The sequence below is a fragment of the Camelus ferus genome, chromosome 4 (genome assembly GCF_009834535.1).
Source record: "Camelus ferus isolate YT-003-E chromosome 4, BCGSAC_Cfer_1.0, whole genome shotgun sequence".
NCBI lineage: Eukaryota > Metazoa > Chordata > Mammalia > Artiodactyla > Camelidae > Camelus > Camelus ferus.
In genome coordinates this window covers 66,843,288-66,862,222 of record NC_045699.1, presented here as the reverse complement: position 1 = coordinate 66,862,222, position 18,935 = coordinate 66,843,288, and the positions used below count along the sequence as shown (strand labels likewise).

Here is an 18,935-nt window from a genome sequence, read left to right as displayed (position 1 = left end):
GCCCTGAGTTGTAGCATTTGCCAATTTACATGGTCTAAATGTGTAAATTCTCCCACCATGGCTGATTTCAAGTTACCAATGTGACATCAACTAGCTCCCAAAACTGAAAATTTCACAATTAGCTCTTGTGAGCCAGTACGAGCAGGGAGCCATGGGGAGGTCAGGGCTGCCTGGCTGGACCTCCCCTCTTCTCACATGTGGGAGGCTATTTCCCGGCAATGATGCCTCTGTGGGTCTCAGTGGAGCAGTGGGCTAATGGCTCGTGGGCAGAGGCAGGGCCGACAAGGCGATTTCAAGTCCAAGGGTAGTGACATCTCTATCTGCACTTCCCTCCTCATCTCCAACTAGGGCAGAAATAGGGTGATGGACCATTGGAAGGAGGCTAGAACCCTGCTCAGGCCCTCTGCCCACCTGCTGTCCCCCATCCCAGCTGGGGAGCCACAGGGCCCATCCAAAAGGTGGTGGCAGGGTCACCTTGGGGAGAGTTATTGGAACCTAGATGGAAGCAGGAAGATATTATACACCGAAGGCCACAGCCAAGGACACTAATCTGAACAGACAAAGAATCAATGGGAATTTCTATTTAGAGAGGAAATCAATAGGAATTTCAAGGTAGGAAAAAGGGGAATTACCTTTAATTGGCGTTCTCGCCCAGTTGGGTCTCTGGTGAGGCCAGGGCTCACCAGGCCTTTGAGGGACAGCCAGACAGGACCCTACCCTGCCCTGGCCCCTGGTGTTCCTCCCATCAGGTAAGAGACCCCTCCTTTCACAGAGCCCTTTGGCCTCTGCTTAGGATACCAGGGTTGAGTAGGCAAACAGAGGCCTCTGGAATCAGGCACTCAGATCACCATTTCCTTATCTGTTGGGTGAGGACAATAGACGCACTTGCTTCATTGGTGGAGCAAATTTGGATGTGTGAGGCACAGAGAGTTTAAACAATTTGCCAAAGATCACACAGCTAGGAAACAGGTACTGAGATTTGAACCCAGGCCAGCCTGGCACCAGAACCTAGGCTCTAACCACTGTGCTTGGCTGCCCCATAGCAGGTGTTCATCCCTGCTAGAGGTGTCCTGGATCATCCGTGTCCCATCTTGGGGAAATCAGGTGGTTGGGGGTGACTGACCAGGGCACCAGGGCCTGCCTGAGAGAGGGCCAGGGAGGTTCCAGCCACGTGGGGAGGGCCCTGAGACTGGCTGCCCCCACTGCCGCCTCCCCCTACACACACACATGCACACACAGACATCACCCGGGGCCACATACCCACAAGGAAAAGGATGCTCTTGGGAGGAGGCCTGGGCCCACCCAGGTTCCTAAGCAGACCCCACCAGAGGGCAGATCTGGCTGCTGAACAGTGCCCGGCAAAGAAACTGCAGTGGAATCAGGGAGCCCACTCCTCCCCAAGAAATGGGAGCTCCACACAAAGCTGGGGGGCAACGGGGGGGGCTTGAGCCTGGACCAGGGTCACAGCAAAGGAACTCCCCTGGGCTGAGGGCCTACTATGAGCCAGGCCCTGTGCCAGGGGCTTATTGTCTCACTAGATCCTCCTACCCACCCTATGGGAAATGGGGGACTGTCACCCCAGAAGCAGAGCTGAAGAAGCAGGAGAGAGGAGGGCCAGCCCCCCCACCAAAGTGGGATCTTGTGCACATTCCTAAGGAAATGCATTGGTCTAATGACTTTCCAGACTTCAATGAAATAGATTTAGAGGAAGTTGGTGAGGAAGGAGCAGTTGAAACCACAAAGTAGGGGCAATGGGGGAGGAGTCTGGGGAGAATGCTTCCATATATGCTGGCCCCCACCCCAGGCCCTACAGGCTTCCCCCGATGGAGACGCTCCCTTGGCCTCTCTGTTTAATTTTACAGATAAAAACTAAGGCTGGCGGGGTGGGAGGAACTTGCCCAAGATCACGTGGCTTGAAGGAGGCAGCAGAATCTGAGCTCGGGCTGCTCTCCCACTGCCCACATCCCCTTACTTGGCCTGGAGGGTACAGCAGGCTGGGGCTTCTGAGGTCCCTTGGCAGCAGGGGAGGGAAGAGGAAGAGAGAGGTACAGAGTGGGCAAAAATTTCGAGTCAGAGTCAGAGCCAAATCTGGCGCCTATGGAGATTCGGCGGCATGTGGGCAGGGAGACTGAGGTAGGTTGAGTTGTAAGGACAGAGCCAGTCAGGCAGACCCCTGATGCTGGGAAGCCACCACCCCAACTTCCCTTGCTATTCCTCCCTGAACCTGCAGGGGGCGCCAAGGACACAGGGGCCATGAGAGGGCTGGAGCCAAATGTGGGGGTGGAATTCGGCATCAGCCCCTCACAAGTCAAAGGGTTTGACCTCTCTGACTTCAGTTCCCTCATCTGTGAAAAAGGGGGAACCACACTTCCATATAGGTTGTCGTAAAGCTTGAAAAAACCCTGGAATGTAAGGTATTGTTCCTGAGGAAGCACTAAGGGACATTTGTGGAAGGAGGTCCCTGGACAGGTGGATGGATGAGTGTGGCTGAGCAGGTGAAGGAATGACCGTGTCCTTCCCCGACCGGCCAGCCTGCCAGAGGTCCCCAGAGTGATGTCCCACGTGCCCAAGGGACACCCCTACCCAGGTACACTGGGTCCAGACCGTTTTGGGGAGCAAAGGCCCAAACCCAAAATGAACCTGGGCTAAGGGTTCTCTCTAGGAATCTGAGCTGTTGGGGCTCCACTGAGGCCCCGACTCTGGGCACCAGCTCTTTTTCTGAAATTTCAGGACAACCTGCAGGTGTGGGTTATAAGCCCTGCTTTCCTGGTGAGGAAACAGCCCCAGGACAGGAAGCGGCTCATCCAAGACCCCCTGGGCCCTGGTCTGCCTGATTCTGCCCCCACACCACCCTTCCTGGACAGGTAGGGCTTGGGGTCTGCATCCAGCCCTCCCGCCCCCAGGAGTAGGGGGAGTCTGCCTCCTCGCCCCTCCTCCGCACCCCTTATCCAGACCTGCCAGGGTCTCAGGCAGAGATGAGGCCTGTCCCTGCCCTCTGTTGGGTCAGCTGGGCTCGGCTGGAGCTGTGGGTTATTGGAAGCTGTCGGGGCTCTGCTCATCTCATTAAGTCTGGGAGCGGGGTCAGCGGTTTTTACAGGCCCCATAAAGCACCGCTCGTGGCCACTTCAGCACACAGCTCACCCTGGTACCTTGTCCATCCCCAGGCCAGGGAGGATGAGTTTCTCCCCAGAGGGACTAATCTCTCAGACTCTTAAAATCACCAGAAATGCCATGGGGGTCTGTGCCCCCAGAGATAATTACAGGGTGACACCTCCAGCCTGGAGGTAGGTGTGGGGGGACCAGAGTCCGCTCGACAGAGGCCCCTGGCTTGTCTGAACTCATGGGGCAGGCACTGTGCTGATGAGCAGTTTGAGCTGGTTATCTCATTAAGGCCTCAAAACAGTCCTATACTGGAGACGGTATCATTAGCCCCATTTTACTGTTGCAGAAACCGAGGCTGGGAGGGGTGAGCCACACTTGGCCAAGGTCAGGGAGGTAGAGCTGGAATTTGAACCCAGAGCCTAACTCCTAAGGGCCCTGCACTGACTGCCGCCCCACGTGGCAGTTTAAACACTGCCTCTGGCTTCAGCAAGGAACCCCAAATGCCTCAGCACCCCTGCTTGTGTGCAGAAGTGCAGCCACGGGAGCAACAATACAAAATCCTGTCTGGTTTCCAGCCCCACCTGCATGTTGCAGAATCTCACCAGCCGCCAGAGACACCCCACATCTTCCCAGAGGGTGTCTCGTCTGGGCTCTGAAGCCTGTCTGTTCATGTCCCTCGTTCCAGCCCTGGCATGGATGTCCCTAGTTGGCCATCACTACTTGGACAGGGCAAGTTCCCTCCTGCTCTGTGCCTCTGCCACTCAGCTTTTGAACACCCACTCTGTCCCTCTGAAGGAGCAATCCCCCAGCCCCAGCCTCCCAAGCCAGGACCTCACCTCTGAGCATGGGCAAATCCTGTCCCAATGGCTGGGCAGTGGTCGAGCCCTGGAGCTATGGTCTGCCAGTTCTGGTCCAGGCTTGGACTGCTGCGTGAAGCTCCACGAGCCTTACTTGCCTCATCTGTAAAGTGGAGGCAGCTGTGAGGAACACAGGTCTCATCCTGCATGGGGCCTTGAGGCTCCTGCTACCTAGTTCTTCCCGCTCACCCCGACCCTGCACCACTCCCCTCCTTAGCAGCCCCTCCCACCCAGAACTCCTGCCCAAAAGGGGGTCCCCAACCCCATATGCCCCCTAGACACTGCTCCACAGGAGACACCCTCAGGCCTTTTCTTCAGCCCCACAGCTGCCACCCCCTCCCCACCTCTCAGCACTCACATCCCTCACTGCACCCCTCCCAGATCAGCTTGGTGGGAGGTGAGGCAGAAGAGGAGGCCACGGCCTGGGAGTCACACCTGAGGCCTTAAGGTCTTGAAAACAAGGGTACCCCAGATGTAGGGGGCAGGAGGGCTGAGGGTGTCACCCCCACTGCCTCAGTGTGGAAACCTTGCTGGGAAGCACTAATTGGCTGATGTTGCCATAGTGGGGGCGGCAGGGGCAGAGGGCAGGGACCAGAGTCCCTGTGAGATGTCACAACAGCGTGAGATACACAGCCTGCTCTCTGGCCACGCAAGTGCACACACACACCCCCCAAATGCACAGAATCCTCTGCGGTCCGGCTTACTCCCTAATCTGAAACCTCAGGCACACCTGTTACCAGGGAAAATCTGACCCAGAACATTTTGGAAGTTCAGACTTGACACATGGGCCTCTGACACGTGTGCTGACTCATGTGTACACCAGCAAACAGCCACGTACAAGAGTATATACAGGTGTGCATGGTGCAGACACAAGTGAAACATGCATCCTCTTTAGGCATGGACACGTGCACACACCCATCCACAGGCACACATACACAAGTTCACAGACCTGCAGACCCCTGAACCAGTGCACATGCGTATGCATTCACCACTTGTGGAAGAGCCCAGCCCCGCCTGCCCCTCTCCATGCCATAGGTAAGTCATCCGGATGCTGCTCTTCCTGCCCTGACCCTCATGCTCCAGGGAGCCCTTCAGGCAGGCACTCTTCTGGGCCCTTGAAAGTCCCTCAGGTGGCTGTGCATGGCAGAGAAGTGGGGTGCAAAAGAACAGCCCCTCCATCACAGCAACTGAGATTGCCTGTGCCCAGCACACCATCAGCACTGTGCCCACCTAGGCCTCTGGAACCTGGAGCCCCCAGAGCCAGAGTAAGCCCCCCACACCAGCCAAGCAGCCATCTTTGTGCCCTCTCCATGGGCACCCAGAAGATGGGTATGTCAGAGGGCAGCGGGGTGATTTCCCAAGAAGGGAGGAAGGGGATGATAGCTCTCACCCTCGTAGTCAAAGTCAATTGATATTCAACAATGGTACCAACACTACTCAACAGGGGAAAATATTCTTTTCAATAAATGATGCTGAGAAAGTGGATATCCACATGCAAAAGAATGAAGTCAGACCCCTACCTCTGCACAAATCAATTCAAAATAGATCAAATACCTAGAAATAAGTTAGGACTATGAAACTTTTAGAAGAAAAACATAGGTGTAAATCTTGGATTAGGCAATAATTTCTTAGATATGACACCTAAAGCACAGTAACCAAATTAAAAAATGGATAAGATGGACAGACATCATATTTTAATGAAGACTTTTGAGAGGTAGTTTCTGAGCAGTTTCTACTCTAGGTTCCATCAACAAGATGTTATTAGCAACTTCCTTAGAGCAATGTGGCTAACATCAATAGCTCTTCTCTCCACTGGTCATAGTCACACAGTCCCTAACACTTACTATGGGAAAGGAGTCTGTTTGCTTCCTGGAATTATAGATGTTGGTTGCACACGCATGGTGGTAGCTGTAGTGGCAAGGAAAATAGAACAAAAAATTAGATAGATAGATAGATAGATAGATAGATAGATAGATAGATAGATAAACTTTTGGGCTTCAAAATACAGTGTCAAGAAAGTGAAAGGCAGACTATATCTGATAAAGGTCTAGTATCCAGAATATATAAAGAACTCTTACAATTCAACAATACCAAGACAAACAACCCACATTTAAATTGGGCAAAAAGTCTGAGTAGCAATTTCTCCAAAGAAAATACCCAAATGGCCAATAAGCACATGAAAAAATGCTCAACATTATGAGCCATTATGGAAATGCAAATCAAAACCAAAAGATGCAACTTCACACCCACATAGGCTATAATCAAAAAGACAGTAACAAGTGCTGACAAGGATCTGAAGAACTGGAGCCCTCATACACTGCTGATGGGAATGCAAAATGGTACAGCCACTTTGGAAAACAATGTGGCAGCCCCTCAAATGGTTAAATGTAGGATCACCATATGACCCAGCAATTATACTCCTAAGAATACACCCAAGAGAAATGAACACATATGTCCACACAAAAATTTGTACATGAATGTTCATAGCAGCGTTATTCATAATTACTAGAAAGTGGAAAAAATCCAACTGTCCATCAACTGACGAACTGATAAACAAAACATGACATATCCAGACAATGGAATATTATTCAACAATAAAAAGGAATGAAGTACTAATATATGTGACAACATGGATGAACCTTGAAAACGTTATACTGAGCGAAAGAACGCAAACGCAGCAGGCCACGTATTATATGGTTCTATTTACATGAAATGTTCAAAATAGGCAACCCATAGAGACAAAGTAAATTAGTGGTTGCCAGGGGCTGAGGGGGTGGTGGGGGTGGGGGCTTGGCTAATAGGCACAGGGTTTGTTTCTGAGGTGATGAAAATCTTCTAAAATTGATTGTGGTAATGGTTGTGCAACTCTGAATATATTCAAAACCATTGGATTTTATACTTTAAATGGGGGAATTGTTTGGTAGGTGAATTATATATCCAGACAGCTCTTATTAAAAGAAAAAATAGGGCCCCACTAGGTGAAAGGGAGCTGGTGAGTATTCCAAGCTGAAGGATGTCAGGTTAGCGACATGCGAGACAATTCCCTGCATGTGTCATGACAGACAAGCCAATTACTAGAGCACTCTGCTCCTGGAGCCTGAATGGGGCCCCAGGACAACATCCCACTGCTGGCTCTTGACATTCATCACTTTCTGCTTCTGACTTTGGCAGTTCTCTGGATCCTGACATTGTCCCACAATCTGGTACCTGACTTTAATCTTTAGCTAATTCCTGACCTCAGCCACTTGCCTGATCTCAGCTCAGCACCTAGTTTTTGAACTTACTTTGTCAGGGAAATAAATGTACAACACGCTCCACCATTGTCTGCACCCATTGGCATGGCAGGCATCACTAATGGATCACAGCATGCTTTGCCACAGAGCCTACATGTGGCCTTGGAACCCTTCTCATTACATACCCCAGGGAGCCAGTCTCAATCACTTGGAGTTGGAAAACGAAATGAAACCAAATTTCTGGCTCCTTCTTCCTCATCAGCAATCAAGCCCTGACCGCAATCACTCATATTTCTGGCCAGTCCTGCCTTGCTCTGACTTGGTCTTCAAGATCATCCCCATCTTGGGACTTTGATGCTGGTTCCTCCTTCTTGGCAAACTCTGCCCCCAGTCCTCTCTTGCTTATTTCTCCCTTGCTCCAGGGCTTGGCCAAAAGTCAGAGAAGCCTTCCTGACCCCCTAGGGAGGTGTTAACACATACCAATTTCCCGGGCCAGCCAACAGAGAACCCCATTCAACCTATCAGATCAGTTGGTCAGGGGTGGGATCAGTGGTTCTGGTGTAGCCAAGGGCTGAGGACCAGGAGCCTCTGAACACCTAGCTGTTCGCTCATCTCCCCACGGGGCTGTGGGAGGCAGGAAGAGCTCCATTTCCCCCCATGCCCCACCCCCACAGAGTCTGGAGCCCAGATCTTGGTACAGGAGGTTATGGAGGGAGTGGACAGGTAAATGGAGCAGAGGGGAGGCAGGAGAGGGCCTCTCCCAAATCCCACCCACCTCCCACCCTGCTTTCAACCTGTGGGATCTGAGAAGACTCCTGCCCGTGCTGACAGCCAAGACTCTGGGCCAGGGGAGCCCTGTTGGCCACAAAGGCCTCACTGCTTTCTGGAAGCTTGGGGTGGAGTGTACCAGGGGCAGAGATGGGGGAAGGCTGTAGTCCCTGGATGGAGGCCCAAGGCCAAGCTGCCTGGAGCACTGCCACCAGTTTCCATCATCCAAATGGGGTGGCACCACCTGGGACAGGAGTTAGAAGGATGCTGGCTGATCTCCTGCCCTTCTGACTCAGGTGGCCATGGAGACTAGGGAGCTCTGAGGCCTGGTTAGGGTCACAGATGGGCAGGGGCATGGATGGGATGATGCTGGCAGAAACCTGGAGTCTGGAAAGTCAGAGGGAGCCATTCAGGGCCTCCCATTAGCAGGGCTGTGGGGCTTCCCAGGGCCTCGCTGCCCTGGCCTCCAAGTGGTTGCCCACATGTCTGGGTCTCTGAGCTCCGGGAGTGCTTGTCTGCCCATATAAGGCTGGTGACTCGTGCCATCTGCCCATGGCCCTGCCTCTGCCTTTCTATTTTCATGCAGGTACCTGGCTCCTGGGTACACCTATCTGCTTTATTCTATTTCCAGGTGTGTGGTGTGTGATGGAAGAAGCAGCTGGGAAGGCAGTTTTGAGGATCTCAGAGGCCTGGTATGAAATGCAGATAATAGTAATACCTATCTCCTCCACGTGTTCTGAGGACTTGACACACTGAACAGCTCTGGCGGTGTCTGGTGCTGAGCGAGCAAAGGTTAAGGTGCTTATCACGAAGCATGGGCACCTGTTGGCTTCTGTAAGTTCCTGGATGATTCTGAGGGGTCACATCTCCATTTCTGTGCATCTGTGTATCTCTCTACACATGCTGCTTTGAACTCGCAGTGCATCTGTATGTGTGTATGTGTGTGTGTATGTGTCTGTGTGTGAGATCTGAGGTCTAGCTGTCCCTGCCTCACTGGGGCAGGGGTTGTGAGGGGTGCTCAGTCTACAAGGCCTTATTTATCATAATTCCACTTTAAGGGATATTTATTACTCCAGCCCCACCTTTAGCCATAATCTGGATGAGGCTTTCCAGAGCTCAGGAAAGCGGTCTGGTACATCCTGTGCACACATGCACACACACACACACACTCCGCCAAGGAGGCTGAAAGGCCAGGCCACCCCTCGCCAACACCCTTCCCTGCCTCAGCCCCTCCCCCTGGGGCAAGAAGACATCAGCCTTGGGAACTCTCTTCCAGCCCAGGACACCCTCCCGCCCTCCCCCAGTTGGACAGACTCCAGAGGCAGGGGGATGGACATGATGGTGATCAGGGTCTAGACCAGCATTGAGGCCAGGATGAGGCTCACGTGGAAACTGATCAGGGTCACACCTGCCTGGCCCTCACGCCATCCTGTAGCTCATCATGAGCCCCCCTCCCACGTCCACCTCCCACCAACTGCTTCCATTCCACCCCATCTCCCTGACTCAGACCTTCTTCCCTCTGACCCCACCACCCTCAGTCCCCAGGACAGTCACTCTGCCTTCTCATCACAAACCCTGACCTCTCTCTACTTTGCCCCCAGACCCCTTCCCCAGGGTCTCCTAAGTCACCCTCATACTGAGTTGGGGCCCAAATTCAACCCAAGACTAAGCAGTGTAGGACCTGGAACGAATCCCATCTCCCTAAGCCTTGGTTTCCTCCCCTGTGAGTTGGGGATAATCACTGGGTTGCACATGAAGAAAGTTCAACTTGAATAAGCTTAAGCTAAAGGGGGATTTTATCCAAAGGCTGCTAGAATCAGGGACGTCATGGTACTGAAGGATGAGTGGAGTATCAGGCCCCAGGAGGGGGAGGGACAGAGCCAGGTCCGGGGCAGCTGAACCGGGAATGAGGAAGGTGGCAGGACTCTCTCCTCATCTCTCTCGGAACGTGGATTTCACTGTTCATTTGCTGGGCTGTGGCTTTTGTCCAGAGTAGAAAAATAAGGCTAACAATAGCCTTTCAGTTCTACATTTAAAGCTTTACTTTTTACCTTCATTAAAATTAAGAGCTCCTAGTCATCAAAGTCACCTTTAAGAGAGTGAAAAGCAGAATATATAAAGAGCTCCTAGAAAGCAATAAGAAAAAAGTGGACGATTCTTTTTTTTAATGGCCAAAAGCCTTGAATAGGCACTTTACAGAAAAGGGATCGCCAATGGATGAGTAAGCATAGAAAAGTTGTTCAGTGTCATTAACACCATTAGTCATCAGGAAAATTCAAAGTGACACACAATGCCCCTGCCCCGATGGCTACAATTAAAAGAACTGGCAATACCTAGTGTCGGAATGTGGAGAAACCAGAACTCTCCGAGACTGCGGACAGGAGCAGCGAGCAGTATGACCACTTTTTAAAACAGTTTGGCAGCATCTACTAAAGCTAGAGAGAGATGGACAGAACCAAGAAGTTCCCCTCCTGGCATACACCCAAGAGAATGAGTATTTATTCCTCCCCAAAACAGGCACAAGTATGACCACAACAGCAGTGTTCATAATAGCCCCAACCTAGAGACAAGACAACTGTCTACCAACAAGAGAATGAATAAGCAGGTTACGGCAGGTTCACACAGTGGATTCCTGCACAGCAATGAAATGGGACAAAGTACTGCAACATGCAACGATTTGGATAATTTTCTAAGCACAGTATTGAACAAAAGAAGCCAGACAGAAAAATATGTGCTATTTGATTCTTACATGAAGTCCTAAAAGTGTGAAACCAGCCAATGGTGACAGACATCACACATCACCATTTGGGGAGGTACTGACTGGGAAGAGGAATGAGGGAGCCTGCGGGGAGCTTGTTCTGGGTGATGGGGACATGGGTGTGGCATGTGCAAACGTTCATCCAGCTGCCCACTTCAGAGTCGTGCCCAATACTGAGTATAAGTTCAGTTAGATAAGAAAGAAAAGCAACTCATCCTTCAGCCATCAAAGGTCTCTGACTCTCTCATGCCTAAGTTCAAAAATTCCCAAAAGGGAGTCATTGGTGTTAGGGGTCAAGAACACAGAACAACATGGTGGCCCCATAGGATGGAGTGGCCTGGGGAGGAGCTGGGAAGATGGGGGTGTGGCTTCCAGAAGGGAGGGGACAGGGAGGCCAGACCAAAGTACAGCAATCCACTCCTTCATATCTCTGAGCCTTACTTTCTCCATCTGTAAAGTGGAAACAGCAGTGCTTCCTGCCACAAAGCGTTGAGATGAGGATTCAAGAGGGCCTGGGGCCCGGATCCCAGCCACTGCTTGACACAGGATCCCCTTCCCTTTGTCCCTCTTCCCCACCCACCCCTCCTCCCTGGACACCCCTGTCCCTCTGTCTCACCCACCCTCAGCTCCCCTTCTCTGCCCCCTGTAATCCCCAAAGTGAGGCCCCAACACCATATAATTTCAAATTACTTGTAGCTTTAGTTAATTAAATGTAAAATCATCAGAATAAAATTATACCTTCATTAGAAATTAACTCCCATTTCAGGCCTGGGATAATGACCAGGCTCTCTCCCCCTCCTTCTTCCAAACCACACACAAAATGGTCAGTTAAACTGAATGGGAAAAAAGTTTAACGACTGCACGGCAATCAAGCTTATTATTATTTAAGCACAAGCTATTACCATGTGCAATGAGGTGTCAGCCAATAAATTATCTTTGAAGGAGTCAGTCCTTGTCTGAGCACAGACAGGCCAAGGGCTGTGCAGGCCTCTTCCCTCACCAGGTGAGTGGCTCAGGCCCAGGAAGGGGACAGTGGACCCTACTGGTCTCGTCCCTCTTGCTGACCCTGAACCTGCTCCAGGACCCTTGGCCCAGTCTCAGGCCCCAGTCAGGATCTTAGGGTCACTGTGAACGGAGCGAGGGGGGTCTCCATCCAAACCTCCAGCCTACTGTAAGCGGTGGTTGCTCTGGCACAGGACAGAGATCAGGGCCCCAGAGGGGTCCCTGAAAATTAGGGCAAGGGCAGAGAAAGGAGAAATAGGTTATCTAGGACGGCAGGGGCGGGGGGGTAGGGGGTGCAGGAATGATGCAGAAGGAGACAGCCAGAGAGAGGAGGAGAGAAAAATCTTTGAGTGGCACAAAAAGGAGTTTGAGACGGACATAAGGGGCCAGTCAGAAGACCAGGGAGTGATATTAGAGCGAACAGGTCGGAGACAAGGAATAGACTGCAGAGGAACCAGGAAGGCCAGGGAGAACTGTGAAGACAGGGCAGGAGCACACGTTTGCGGGGACTGCAGTGGCTGGGGCTCTGATGCTCCAGCCACTCTCTCCCGCAGAGCGACCACTGCCCCAGTTTGTCAGGGACCAGGGGATTTCCCAGACTAGGGGACTTTTGGTGCTGAATTCACCAAACTCCCAGGTGAACCAGGACAAGTTGGTCACTCTGCTCTCAGATCCTTACCAGCATTATAATGCCCACTCCACAGGTGAGGAGACTGAGGCTCAGGGGAGTGACGTCATTTGCCCAAGACCGTGGAGACAGGTGAGAGAGGGAAAGACACAAAGGCTCAAAGGTAAAGTGTCCCCCATTGCCTAGGCTGCCTAAATGCTGTCACTTCCCACCTACCTCTGTCTTATCCCTGCCCTAGACATCTTATTTCTCCTCTCTCTGCCCTCCTCTGAAGTTTTGAAGAACCCCTTTCTGTCCCTAATCTTTGTCCTCTGCCAGAGTATCGCCCTTACTGGGGGCTGGATGGAGGGTCAGGTGAGACACCACACCCAGATCTCAGTGGCAGGTGGATGGGGCACTGCTGGACAGGAAGCTCTCAGGGTCCTCAGACCCCCACCCCAGGCTGTAGGCAGCAGCCAGAACCCTCCTCCCAGGGGTCTTTAGAGGCTTTAGGACCTGGGTTGAAGTCCAAGTTCTAGCATCAACTCACTGGATGACCTTGGACAATTTCTTAACTGCATCTGTAAGATAGGGTGATAATGGTCCCCATGTCCTAGGGCTGTTGTAGGACTTGATGAGACTGGATGAGTAAGTGCCCAGTGCAGAGCCTGGCACTGGGCAGCCGTCCTGGGGAAGAGACCCCAGCCCCGCGGGTCAGCTGGGCACATTCTCCTCTCCCACAACACTCAGCATGCCTCTTGGCCCCAGACAGAGCAGTAGGGTGAGCCGGTATGGAACGCAAGCTGGGGCAAGGTGACCAGGGACCACAGAGCGGGGACAACAGCAACTGGACTCTGGGACGACTTTGCCCTATAAAACAAAGACCTTCCTTTTGCATCTTTCAAGAAACCCAAAATGCACACCCTCTTCACACAGCTGATGCTCAATAATAAATTTCTGTGGAGTGGAAGTACAAATGGATGTGTACACTGAGTAACCAGAAGGTCACTGGTTCCCAGGCGGCCACCAGGAACAGGCGCCGCCCCACCCTCAGGCAAACCCAACCTGCCATAAACTTCTCGTCCAAGTTCCCCTGCAGACAGACTCCCTTGAAAGTCACCTCCATCTCTCTCACAGGTCAGGCCGAGATTTAGAGATAGAGGCCGCGTGTGTGCCTAGATCTACTATCTGCCCGTGAGTGATGGGAGACACATTTCCGGGACATGTTTACTGTCACCCCGCGCCCCCAACCCACACTCCCCGCTGCGTCATCCCCTGATAATTCACGGCCCGGCTCCCGTTGGCAAATGACTGATACGGCCTTCACGGCAGGGCCTGCTGGTCACTTGTCTCAAGGAGACTGGGAAGGAAACTCAGGCACAATATAAATGGGGCCCGTGGCAGCCTCAGACACCTTGGAAAATTCCCCAGCCTGGACACTGCGCCGATTTTAAGTAATAAAACCACAGAGAGATTACATGGCCGCCTGACAGCCTGCGACGGATGGCCGCCCGCGTGAACTTTTTACCTTCGGGATGGGGACAGAGAGAAGAGGAAGGGAAAAAAAAGAGGAAAGAGCTGCCCGGCAAGCCAGCTGCTTCCTTACTCGGGCTCAAAAGCCATCACCGAGGCATAGGGGTGAGCTGTGCTGGACATGTCCCCAACTCAGTTAACTGGAGGGACTCCATCCTCACCAGGGGACCTCAACCTTGGTTTTCCTATCTGGAGAATGGGAATACTCTTGGTCAGTATGTTAGTTTTCCAAAATCCAGAAATAGCCCTAAAATAAACCTTCCCAGCATTAGAAAGGTAATCCTTGCTTTCATTCATTCATTTATTCTTTGATTCAACAAGAATTTGTCCTGGTGCCAGTTTAGCAGTGGGCGTAGAGACAAGGGAGTGACAGTGTGGAGAGATGTGAGAATCTTGGTGTACCACTCATTAGCGTTGTGACCTTGGGCATGTCACTCCAGCCTCAGTTTCCTCATCTGTAAAATGGGGCTGATAATGGCACCTCCTTCAAAGGGCAGGGAAATCCCACCCAAGACACCCCTAGTACAGTGTGTGGCACATAGTAGGTACATGTGGGGCCCGGTCATCTGTCCCCAGGCCCTCCTCTCTGTGGCTAGGAGTCCTTATGCGAATCTGGGAGCCCACCCTTAAAAGACCGAGTTTCCGAGATGGGTATGAAACCACGCACCTACCTGGACTGGAAGGCACAGGCTGACGCTTTACGGTTCAGCAGGCTTTTCACTTCTTCCCAAGGATAGGACTTCCCTGGTCCAGGGAGCTGGGCTCTCAGTGTAACGGACTCAGAGTCTTGCTCTGTATAGAATAATGACAGTAACAGGTTCATCATCTCACAGGCCTGGAAACCCCAAGAGGCACTCCTGCCTGGGGCTGTTCCCGGACAGTGGTCAACAGGGGCCCAAGGCTGAGCCTGTGATGAGGCTGCCACCCATCCCATCTGCAGTGGCCCAGGCCACCCCCCAGCCCTCCCATGCTGTCACCCCAGAACCCTCAGTCCTCTGAGAGTCTCGAGGGGAGCAAGGAGTGGCTGAGAAGTCGGTGTGGCCCTGCCAGCGGGGACTCGATTGGGTTCTCGGACTGCAAGTAAGAAACACACACAAACTGAAGTGAGGAAAGAGAAGGGCTTTACAGGAAGGACTAAGGGGACCCTCCTGGAATGTAAGGGTAGGAAGTGCAGCCAGGCCTGGCGGGGGACTGGGACCAGGGCTGAGAGAGCCACTGGAGCTCCAGCACCCTCGGTCTTCTCTCCCTGGCCTCCACCACCATCTACGCCCCCAGCCTCCTCATTCCTCCCTCTGCACTCTGTCTCTGCTCCTGGCCCATGTGCCCCAAGCTTCACCTCAACTCAGGAAACCTCAAAGACTGCCCAGGGCTGGTCCAGAGCCCTGGAGAAAGAAGTTGAGTGACCAACAGTGTCACATGCCTGTCTCTGGTCCAATCTGCTGCAGCCAGGAGGGCCTCAAGGAGGCTGGTAGGTGTGACTTGTCACCTGAGCCTGCCCCGATGGGTTCATAGGGGATGCAGGAGGAGCCCTTTGCTAGTGGGCATAGCTACCCTCCATCCCCAGAAGCCCTTGACCTGGACAGGTCTGGGGTCCACGCTCTCATGTCAGGTGAGAAAGGCCAAGCATTTCCAAAGGACTGGTGACAGGGACTCAGGCTCCTCTTAGATGAAGCTGGCAGTGTCAGCCAGACAACAGGTCTGCAAGCAATTCGGCACCCTGGAGTAAAACTGAAAAATGTCCAACAAAGGGAATCAGGAGTTTCTGTCCTGATTCTCCATGTAAAATTGGGCAAGGTACCTAACCTATCAGGGCCTCAGTTTACTCATCCGGATGAATGGGGAGATGCAATGGATAATTCACATGGAGCACTTCACAGGGAACAAGTACTGAGTAACTATTAGCAGAAATGATGATGATGGTGGCGATTACATCATGGTCTACCTACAATTACCTAGCACTTCCCAGACTGTTATCTGCAAAATACAGTTCCAAGAGGTCTTATGTGATCAGATAAGTTTGGGAAACTAAATGCACATTCACAAAATCACATCGAACTGTTAAAGGTTCTGAGAAGTCCAGCAGTAAAGAAACCGGATTTATTTCATTCAACCAATGTTTTACAAATTTACTTGAGTATAGAACCGATCTTTTTCACATGATCCCTATTAAGATCAGTGGACAGTAATCTGGGAAATGTGGAAACTGTGATCCCATTTTAATCAAACCTGATTAAACATTTTATATGTAGATTTTCACATGCATTACTGTACTAGTTTGGACTCTTGTTCCAAGTAATAGACCCTCTCTAATTGGTTTGGGACAAAGAAGCTGGGCAGCCCTTAGCCTCCTTCCCTCTTTCTCCACCTCTACCTCCTCCTCTCTCTGAGGTCCAGCTCTCAAGGGAACACACAGATCCTGCTCCTGGGGCTTCCAGCTTTGGTCCTGGCACCTGCAGAGACTCCATCTCTCTCTTGGGGCCAGGAGCCCATCTCTGACCCAGTCAACCTGGAGGGAGGGGGTACATGGGATAAACGTAACTGCCAATGGTTCACCCCAGGGATGGGGAGTAGGTCCTGGAGACAGAGGAGGCCCACCACTCACATGCTGGGCAGCTGCCCCATTGATAGAACCTGTTTCAGCTGTCCCACCCCCTTCCTCGGATGTAGATCAGAGCAGATAAGAGAGAGGGGTGGTCATTCCCTCCCCTCTCCTCTCCTCCACTTGGAGGTGGAAGTTTGGCTTTTTCCTCCCAAAGTCCAAGGGAATCTTTCCTCCAGCCCACATGCCTGCAAGGCAAGGAAATGGATTTTTCCAACCCAGTGCTTGGCCACTGTGCTAGCCTGTCCTTTACTCACAGAGCCCAAGCAAAGGGCTCCCTGGCTGAGATGGTGGGGCTTGCCCAGCATGGTCACAAGGACCACCTCCTAACTGCCTGGAGCTGGGGCTGCAGCAGGCGCCCACAGCCCCACAGCTGAATGTCACCAGGGAAGAGGAGTTTTAGGGCCACTAATTACAAGGGATCACACATCAGAACTTGGCAGGAGGCCACAGCTGGCGGCTGGCATCAAGATGCAGCTAAATTGTCTGGGGAAGGGTGGGGGCGGGACTAGCAAGGTCTGGAAGGGAGGACAGGAGGACCCCCTCCCTCCACAGAGTGAACCTTTGGAATGACCATCTACCCACAGACAAGTTACAGCAGTAGTCAGAACACTACAAAGGAGCTCAGTGAGCCCTGCTTCCCCAGACCAACGCCGGAGCCAGATACTGCAAGGGAGGGCGGGGGACGAGGGGGTGAGAAGAGCCCACTGCCAACCTCACTGGGGCAGCTGGACCGGCATGCGGAGGGCAGTGGGGTAGAGGACAAGCCTTGGACACAAAGTGGGCTTGTAGTTTAAAAGGACACAGGACCGAGTCCTGGTTACCAGCATGAGCCAGTCTTAATAACCCAAAGTGGAAAGTTATGAAATTGGGCTCAGTTGTCATTTATGGACTCGCCCCCAGCAGGCAGGGAGAGGCGGTTTAGAGAGCAGAGTGGTGGCAGTTATTGGAAAAATAAAACCGTTTCACGTTTATACCCCTAATGAGTGGAGATGCCTCTAAACTGGTTATACTTGATTTTTTTTCCTTTATGCTTTTCTGTATTTTCTAATTTTCCTGCAATGAGCATGTATTACTTGGGTAATAGAGAAATAATAAAAGCTTAAAGAGAATCAGGTGGTGAAAGTCACAGATCCCTGGGGACCACACAGCTCCCATGGAGTCCCAGGGGAGGGGCCTGGGAGCTGAGGGCAAAGCAGGCATTCTTCAGCCGAGGCCCCCAAGGAGGGCTGGGTCAGGAGAGGAAACCCAGGCAGCTGGGACTTCCATGTCTGTCAGCTCCCACATATCTGCAGCAGGATGGGGAGGTGGGAAGGAAGGTTGGTGAGAGCTCTGGGCACTGGCCACTGGTGAGGGTCTGAGCTAAAAGTGAATCTCTGTGCTCAGTTTGAGGTCACAGTACCAGAAAGGCTCTGAGTCAGAAGCTTGTTTGGAATCCTGACTCCACCCTCACCAGCTGGGGAAGCCAGGAGTCTCCTCATAGGGCAGAGAAAAGATTAGATGAAGGGGCATCTGGCCCCAAGGAGCTGCCTGCCTCTTTCCCAGAGCCTACTCTTGGTCTGTTGGGAATTGGAGCAAATGAGGGGACACCAGGGGCACTGGGAACCTCAAGTGACAGGCCCACACCACATGTCTGGGGTCAGAACAGCCTGGCCTAATGAACTGCCCCAGTTAGGGTAAGCTTGGGCACTGAACTGGCTCATGAGAGGTAATGAGGTCAGTGAGGCCTCCAACACAGGCTTAGCTCTGAATCCCAGCTCCCAGGGCTGTGTGACCCTAGGGAAGGAATTTTCCATCTCAGGCCCTCATTTTCCTTATCTGTAAAATGGGTATAATAAGAGTGGTACCTGTGCCAGGTTGCATTATTGTCTCCAACTCGGTAGCCACACTCTTTGTCATGTGACTTTGCAGTGTCTCCCACCAAAGAGGCAGGGCATTGTTCCCTATCTGTGACTTTGAGCTTGGCCATGTGAGTTGCTTTGGCAACAGAAGGAGGAAGAAGGAAGGGAAGCTACTTTGGGACCAAGACCTCAAGAGGCCTTGGGCATTTCCAGTGCATTCTACACCTCTGCCATCCACGAGAAGAATAAGCCCAGGCTGCGAGCTGGGCCCAGGACGAGGAGGGAGTACATGGAGCAGAGTTAATTGCCCCAGCAGAGCCCAGACAAGACCAGCTAACTCCCAGGTAACCCTTAGATCTGTGCAAATGAATGATTGGTGTTTCTAAGCAATTGAGTTTTAGGGTCATTTGTTATGTGGCAATTTTGTGGTCATCACTGAATGATACATTTGCACAAAGAGTCAACGTGAGGGTTCAGTGAAACAGTGCCTGCACAGTACCTGGTGCATAGTAAATGCTTGCTAAACGTTCAGCTGCTCGTATTAATATTGTTATCATTGTCATTATTATTACCATCCATGGGAGGGGAGAGTCTGGGGGGCCGGAGATCCGGAGACAGAGCTTGCAGAATCTCCA

General features: G+C 52.2%; 1 long non-coding RNA gene across 1 annotated transcript in view; it reads right to left on the bottom strand.

The window, feature by feature from the left end:
* Positions 1-3,938: 3,938 nt before the first annotated feature.
* LOC116663266 overlaps positions 3,939-18,935 on the bottom strand; it is a 59,570-nt gene continuing 44,573 nt past the window's right edge. Inside the window, exons 2-3 of the long non-coding RNA XR_004319489.1 lie at positions 14,532-14,652; positions 3,939-4,062 (exon numbers count right to left, since the gene is read on the bottom strand). This is a non-coding gene — a long non-coding RNA (uncharacterized LOC116663266). The remainder of the gene's footprint in view (positions 4,063-14,531; positions 14,653-18,935) is intronic.